General features: G+C 44.8%; 1 long non-coding RNA gene across 3 annotated transcripts; it reads right to left on the reverse strand.

The window, feature by feature from the left end:
- Positions 1-2,829, reverse strand: LOC125522803. Of its 3 annotated transcripts, XR_007289970.1 has the most exons (5): positions 2,345-2,829; positions 1,554-1,636; positions 862-985; positions 522-650; positions 1-35 (listed from the first exon to the last, which is right to left on the reverse strand). It is a non-coding gene; the product is annotated as an uncharacterized LOC125522803 (long non-coding RNA). The 3 variants fall into 3 exon arrangements; XR_007289969.1 differs by having other exon boundaries at positions 522-985; XR_007289971.1 differs by having other exon boundaries at positions 522-1,021.
- Positions 2,830-8,653: the final 5,824 nt, after the last annotated feature.

Genomic DNA, 8,653 nt, shown 5'->3' on the forward strand with positions numbered 1-8,653 from the left:
TTGCCTTTCAGATTGATTGTAACCAGATCTTACTTCTGGGAAATAATAGAACATGATGTTACGATATGATTTAACAAGGGAACATTATGAAGTATACATGTATTCCTTTTGTATCACAAAAATAATAGGAAAACTGAAGATTGTTTTGGTGAACTACATGTAGTCATGTATGCCAGTCAGAAGTAAATAGCAAGGTCACTTAATATTGCTTGTTCTCTCAAGTTGCACTAGGACATAAAAATGAAGAACAAAGCTAAATAGGTTCCATTTTACTTTGCCATTAGACTTTTTGGCAACAACTTCTGCAGCTAAAAAATCAGGTCAACATATTTATTAATCCCAGGCTGTTTGTAGAACTACATATTTATTAATGAACTTGGTAGCTGTTAATGTATGCAGGAGTCAATTAAGATTAACTGAAATTTCAGCAAGAATATCAATACAGGTGATTCACACTGAAAAACACGAGCACAAATTGTAACTGTGCAAAGCTAACACCCGGTGTGGACTCTGTTTAATACCTGTAGTAGATTCTTCTTCAGTTAATCCACTTTCTAGGAAGATATTTGGAGTGCGTGCCATTCTTTTCGTCATTAAAAGTGCACCATCCCATACCAGAGTACAGAGACATCAAGTAATGTTTCCAGAGCCTGAAAGCACCACCCATCAGTTAATGTGTTACTCCTACATGGTCAGGATGGATAGCTCACTTGTTACAGAAACATGTTTAACAACTAAACGTTTTATGCTCCGGTGCAAGATTCTAGCCTCAGCCAAAAATAGTATTTGTTGGGCTCACTTCTATAGATGAGTGGAGAAGAGGAAGACACCGATCAAGGGAGTCAGGTGTTGAGGGCTGACCTGCATGAACTGCCTAGTCGTCTACTACCACAAGTAAGAAGCTCTGTTTCCACATACCTCCCACCCCATTTCTGTCATCTCTTCTATTTTATGAAATCCAAGAACGATAAAAGCTCCCCATGCTCTATGGAGAAGTAATGAAGCAACATCAGCACGCTGCCTATGGGAAAAAGAACAACTCACTGTAGCTATGAATGGGAGTGAGATATATGACTAAGAAACTCAAAAGGAGAAACTCGGCAAAGAGAAAATGAAAGAGAATAGCTAGATCAAAGAAACTAAAAAATTTAAGAAAAATAAACCGAAGTGTTAGACAAATTAAAAGACTTAATAAAACTGAATACCGATAAAGTAAAATTATAGCCCATATAAACTAGAAAATTGAAAACTTAGGGAAAATTAGCAGAGATGATGAGCAATCACCTTTAGTTACCATTAGTCATAGCATTATAAAATGACACTTAATGTGAATCTTAGTCCTCAAACACATTAGGGGCAGCATGGATCAAAATATGAATCTTCAATCAATGAAGCAAGCAATCAACCATGACCATAGACCATCTACTGACTAATGAGGTACTCAATCATCTACTGCTGTACAAAACATTAGAGGATGGTACACAAGACTTATGAGGTACTACATCAAGAAACAATATACTAAAAGAAAAATAAACACTGGACACTCCACACACCTTATGCACTACAGTGGCATAGCAAATATTCTGCTACTTCTCTTTGTCAGCTCAACGTTACCAGCATCTGTCCTCTGTTCTACCTGTAGAAAAAATGAGAGATAAAAGTCAGGTCACATGTACAAAGAGAACAGCGAGTCTTGTGCTACATTCTATTTCAATCCATTGTTTGGCCCATATTTATAAAAGTAAGTTTGAGCCACCAGTTATATTACCCCACCTCATGGATGACATCTTGCCGCTGTTTAGTCAGGTCAAATGCATCGTTTCAATAGCAGCAGTGATTATTATACCATAAATGTTTCCTCACAATATTTGAACTTGGCATTGAAGGAAATTTGACATGGTGAAGATTTCAGTAAGAAAAAGTTAAGCAAGTATTTGGGTAGTTGGATGGCAGTATGCTTACGCGCCATTCTCATGAACTCAACCAATAAATGTGATCAGCTGGAGCAACACAGACACTAGAAACACATCCATTGGTGCTGCAAAGAAGCTTCGTTTTCAAGAGAACCTAGTTATTTTCACAATTTTTGACAAAGAAGCTGTAGGATGCCAACATAACTCAGTATTGTAATAAAAAATAAATCTAACATAAATCTATTTCCATCTAACATAACTCGGTATTGTAATAAAAATTGAATCTACATAAACAGTGTCTACCAACAGAGTACTGACGGGGCAAATAACAGAGTCTTCCACCCAAAAACCACGGTGAACTCCTTCACTCCAAGTTCATCTCTTAACAAACTTTGTACAAAAAAATTGATGCGGCAAGGAAGGAGTTGTACCTCAGCCGCATCGATGCCCTTGCCCAGCCAAAGACAGAGAGGGATGTCCTTACCCAGCCACACGCGGCCCAGATCCAAATCTTCGCCGCCACCGCCACTGCGTGTGTCTTCATGAGCTGGACGATGGAGATGGGGGGTTGGGCCAGGGAGGTTGGAGAGAGGCGGCCAACCGGAGAGAGAGCCCGAGGTGTGGAGCCGACGGTGGAGAGGCATGTCGGAATTGGGCGGGGCTGTGGGGACGGGGCATCGTGTGGGGCGGTGCTACAGAGGAAGGGCGGCGTGGGATGGTGATGCAGAGGCAGGGCGGCATGGGGCGATAGTGGGATAGACCGGCGGTAGCCCCCGACGACATGGGGCGGCGGTGGGAGGCATGGGGATTGGCCGGCGTGGGGCGGCGGCGTGCGTGGGGAACAACAGGAAAGCTAGGGATTTTGTGGGTGGGGAACAAAGGGCGGCAGCATCCTTGTGATTCTGAGGGTGGAAAATTCGCGGGTTGGGCCGGTTTGGCGCTACTTTTTTAGCTATTCACGGGCGATGCCCATTTAGCGTCCGAAAGTTGGTGGGGGTGATTTACCGACCGACATTCCATAGGCCATAACAGAATCCCCGACCGATCGTTAGATGGTATATGCTACAGTATTCCCGACCGACTACAGGTCGGTGTATGCAGGTTTCCCGACCCATGGTCCGTTAGAAATTTTCCTGCCAGACTGTGGGTCGGCAATAGTGATTTTTTTCCAACAGACATCGGTAGGGAATTCTGGTGCGTGGTGTAGTGACACAGAAGCTGAATAACAAGAGTCTTACATCCATACATACCGTATTACACAAGTAGGACCATTATGGTCGAGTCTTGAGTATAACATCGCAGCGGAAATCTTCGTCGATAACTTGGACCCATGCCATCTGCCTTAACCCTACATGCATTCTGACTGGGAAGCGTCCTAGCTCGCATGTTCGTCACTGAAGTATTCTACATCATATCATGTTCTTTCATGCCTGGCCAATAAGATAACCAGTGGCAAGCCAATGAGTACTTTGAATGTACTCGCAAGCAACCCATGTTTTGGTTCAAGATACAACAATGCATGATATAGGTAAATTTTTGCAGAAAGCTAGTTTTGAGTGCAATGACATGTTCAACAACTTGTAAGACATGCATCAGGAGAATTCAAGTAACCATGAGGACAGGTTACAGATATCAACATAAATAGAGTGGGCATCAACCCAACTCAATCATGTCAAGTCCTTTGACTTGACCCAAGTAGATCTTCCTACTTATCCAAACACACACACTGGTTTGTAAACATGTGGACGTAGCCCAAGAGCGGTTACCCAACTATCCTTGACCGTGGACACGGCTATTCCAATAGTTTTACAATCTGCAGAGGTTGCACACTTTACCCACAAGATCCGGGGAACTTCCGTGTCATCCACGACCCACGATACCTCAAGTACGCGGGGTAAGCACTCGATCACTATCTTTCCCTAGACGACACTAACAAGGATTCCACTCGTTGTTCCGTATCCTCACGATGTACATCGTACGAGACTCACTCGAGATCGTAACATCCGAGAGGGGACGCAACGGTGTATCTGGTGCCCTGTAAAAACAGTCATGGCCGCCCTACCTGGCACGACCCCGTCCCGAGAGAGAGCACCAACTCTCCCCTGTCACTAGTAATGCGGGCTCCAAGCTAGTATCGGCCTAGGTAATCAATAATGCCCTCTCCGATATAAGGGTAGAGTGGTTGCGCATGTAAGGTTGGAATAGCGGTCGCAAGTTAAACCAATCCGTTTTGGAAACAACACACACACTTGCCTCGGTACACCACTTCGTCATCAAGTGGTTACCCAACTCATCATCTCCCCCGGGCATAAGTGGCACCCGATGGTGTTTTTGAAAAATCTTTTGAAAATACTTTGTCTCCATATCCATGCATATTCCTGTCCCTTTTTGTGTAGCACTACTTTAGCATCCTATCTGCACCCACCGGCATAACCCTCATAGAAAGGTAGGGTCATGCATCATGCAAGTGCCAACGAGAAAAGCAACGGAGGCAAACCACCCCAAGTGGTCACCATTTTATCATGACTTCGATGCAAGCAATAAAAGTGCCATATGACATGCATAAAAGGGGTTTCTTAGACATGGTCAAAGGGCTGCTTGCCTGGCTCAACAAAGTCTTTTGTGTCTTCAAAGTCTTCTGGTCCAACTCCTTCGTCAGTAACACAATCTATCATCGCAAATTAATAACGAGAAAAATAAGGCAATAATAAAACAGAAAAACCAAAGTGCTTAGAAAAATGTCAACTCATTTTTGCTAAATACTAGGGTGAAAACTAAGAAGTGGAAAATTCCTAGTTTTGGATTTGCAGTAGCAGAATAGGAGAAATGGATTTTCAGAGGGGAACATAAATGCTCAAATTTGAATTTAAATTTGAATAGTACATTACAGTGTGATGGATGTGCATGAATATTACATCAATAAATAGGTGGAATTATTCTAAGATTTTAGTAGTTGGAATTATTCCATTTGGATAAATATTTTATCCTGTGGAATTTTTATAAAACAGACAGAGAAAGGAAAAGAAAAGTGGCACTGTGCCACTGGGCCAGAAAGGCCACAGTGCAGCAGGCCCAGAGGGGATTCAGCCCGCGCGAGGCTGCCACGTCGAAGGCGTAAAGGCAAAATACGCCTTCAGCTGTCGCAGCGAAACGGTTCGTGCGTGCGTGCGTTTTAAACCTGACGGGTGGGGCCCACCCGTCAGTATGTGAGGCTGACTGACGGGCCCCACGGCCGTCGTCTTCAACCTCGGGCCAGAGAGGGGGGCGAGCTCACCGGCGTCGCTGTGGTCGACGGCGAGGCGATCCGAGGGCACCGGCTTGGTCAGGGCGTAGTAGCCGTTCGGGTGGAGGTGGAGGCGATCGCCGGAGTGCAGGGGTTTGCCGGCGACGAGGAAGCCGGTGGAAGGGCCTCGGGAGGAGCCTGGTTAGCTTGTTCCGAGCTGCAATAGGAGCGGGAGAAAGAGGGGAATGGATCAGTGAGGTGAGGCGGTTCCAGATCAAGAGAGAGAGAGGGGGCAAAGGAGGCCTGTACCACGAGATCGACGACGACCCGAAGCGGCGGGGCTCGAGCTTGATCTCGAGCTTGGGCGGATCTGGGGATGAACGGGAGGCCCAGTGGGGCTATTTGGAGTGGGAGGGGACGAGTGGTGGCGAGAGGAGGGCTCGGGGATGCCTTATATAGGCGAGCGGCGGTCCACCGTGGGCTCGTGCGCCGGCGAGCTCATGCTCGTCGCTACGGGCCTTGGGAGGGTGCTGCGCCGAGTCTAGGGTGTTCGTGGGGGTCGACTACGCCCAGGGGGGAGAAGAGAGGGAGCAGGGAAGGGTCAGAGACACCGCGCGTGTGAGCTCGCTCACTGGAGCTCTCGGCCGGCCGGTGCGCGTGCGAGCAGGGGCAGGAGAGAGAGAGGGAGGAGGGGGACAGAGGCGTAGCGTGCTGCGGACGTCGAGGAGCATCGGCTGGCGTGAGGGGGAGAGCCGAGGTGGCCGGAGGTGGTTGGCAGGGGGCGGCTACAGTGCGGGAGGAGTAAAGTGGGCACGGCCAAGCATGTCTGGTAGCTCTATTGAGGAGTAAAGAATGTGGGGAAATCCTTGGATGCCTTGGGTGGCCACTGGAGTGAGGAGGGAGGTGAGGAAGAGGGGTGCAAGGGCTGTCCAGAGAGGTAAAAGAGGTGGTTTCACCCCTCAATTATTGATCTGAGATGCAGCCATTGCTACTGGAGGTAGAAGAGGTCTAGGAGGGGCTGTGGTAAAAAGTGGAGGCTATGGAGAAGAGTGGAAGAGGTCAAAACAGGGGTTTTAGTAAAATGGTAGAAGGTGTTTGATGCTTGTTTGGTTAAGAAAATGAACTCCATTTAGCAGGAGACTCCACAGGGTGAAATTGCACATATAATTAGGGCCTTACACCCATTTTGAGCTTATTTTGGCAAAGTTCACAATGTAACTTTTGTAAACCCTAGAAATTAGCAGAAATGAACTTATGTAGATCTAGTTGAGAAAATCACTTCTCCTTGATGCACCACTTGGTGTAGTGTCATCATTTGAGTATTTGAACATGTCCACAAAAATTCAGATCAAAAGGACACACTTGGCAATGTAGAGTTGTTCAAATTTGGTTCTGGACAGAAAGGGTTCTGGGTACTTTGATCAAGATAACGTTCTCTCCAACTTGTGCTATTTGGTATAGATGCATTATTACACCATTTGAGAATGTGCACCAAGTTTGAGATCATTTGGACATGTTTGACAGTGCAAAAATGTTCAAACTTGAAAAAGGACAGAAGTGGTTTTGAGAGGGTTTCATGGGGTTATACTATTCTCCATGACATGGTACTTGGCAAGATCATCAAAACTGTCATATGTGACATGATAGAATTTTCTTGGATTTATTTGAGAATATTTCTTATATAAATATTTCCAATATTTGAAATGAGCTGAAATGGTTCTCGAGGGTTTTGTCCAATATTTTGATCATGACCATATGTTGAAACTCATATATATGGAAAATATATGTCCATTGAGTCTCCCTAATTTTTCCAAAATATTTTTAAAGCATTAAAATGATTTTAACCTATTAAAGACCATTTCTGGCCTAAAGAAAAAGCCTTTAAATAAAATAGGAAAATAACTTTTAAAATTATATTTTTGTGGGTTATGGGAGTCCTATATCCAATAGGTTTCAAATATACTCTTTGAAATATTTTTCATACCCTAAATCAAGTACTTGCAGTGCAATCCTCAATTCAGGGGTTTTTGGAAAACTAATTTTTGAAAATACTTTTTGGCCAAATTATTTTTGTAAGAAAATACTATATTGCTCTATACACATGGCATGATCATTGGGCAGAAGTTTGGGGCAAGGAGATGAAGTATAGAAGGTGGAGTTGTGTTGACTTTAAAGAGCACTAGAAAAACACAGAGAGAAAACCAACTCCAAATAAAAGCCAAATAATGCAAAAGTTTTTGTCAAACCACACTTTATCATGATTTATTAGCTTAAGTGTTGTGGCATGAAAATCAGGGTGTGACAGACCTACCCCCCTTACAAGAATCTCGTCCCCGAGATTCCCAGACTAGGCGCAGAAAGGAATACGGAAACTTGGATCTGGGGTAGTCTTCACGTCCTCATACTGCTTCTGCTTCCGAGTGGTGCCCCAATGAACCTTGAAGTACTTGATGGTGTGGCTTCATGTACGACATCCTGCTTGATCCAGGTTGCAATTGGGGTCTCTCGCATTGGTCATATTGGGCTGGAGGTCGATGGCTCGTGGTCGATGTCCTTGTAGAGACCGGGCTAGTTAGGAAGTTGGAAACACTTTCGGGGGTGTGTCGCGTGGAAAACGCTGTGCATAGTGGGTAACTCAGGTGGTAACTCTAGCTGGTAGTCGTCTACTCTTTGTCTCGAAGTGATCTCAAAGGGGGTTGTTGAACCTTGGAGTGATCTCGAAGAGGGCCGATGAATCTTTGTGTGGGTTTCCTTGTCATGAAAATGCTTGGTTCCCTTGAGAGGAGTGGTTTGCAGATACGCACGGTCTTCGACGAGGAAGTTCACTTCTTGACGGTAGTGGTTGGCATAGTTCTTCCTCCTTGACATGGCGATCTTCAGATGTTCCTTAACCAGCTGAACGATTCTTCTTCCATCTTCAGTTAGACGAGTAGGTCACCAAGTAAAAGTGACAACCAACGTGACCAAGTACTCCATGAAGTCTCTGTTCATGGGGTACATAAGGTAGGCTGGGGTATTGGTGGTGGTAACGGTTGAGTGTGGGCCAAGGTGTTTTTGATCTAGAGTCAAGACCCAAAGTTACGATCCGACCATGTTGTAGCTTGGTAGGGCTTAAGGGTTTCAAGGATCTAGTGTGAGAGTGAACGTTTATCATCTTATCCCTGGGCACAGTTTCTGAGATGCCAATTGTTCTATCTAGTCCTTTAAACAAATCACATCATATCACTGATAGCATCATTACATATAGGACAACTCCAATCATCACTCATGTGATTCATATCATCATGGCTCCCGAGAGGTGGTCTAACAAAATCATATATGTCTACGATCCCCAAACTCATATGTATGGCTACCCCTAAAAAATCCATGGGTATACAAGCTTCCAAGATGGAGTTAAAGATGAAAATCCAAGTGCTCAGCCTATTCTTCCAAGGTCTAAGATAAAGCACCTCTATCCTAAGGAAACACGTCGTAAGCCACTCCAAGATCTTGTTTCCTTCCTATGAATCAACTCCAA

This window comes from Triticum urartu, chromosome 7, assembly GCF_003073215.2.
Source record: "Triticum urartu cultivar G1812 chromosome 7, Tu2.1, whole genome shotgun sequence".
Classification (NCBI taxonomy): Eukaryota; Viridiplantae; Streptophyta; class Magnoliopsida; order Poales; family Poaceae; genus Triticum; species Triticum urartu.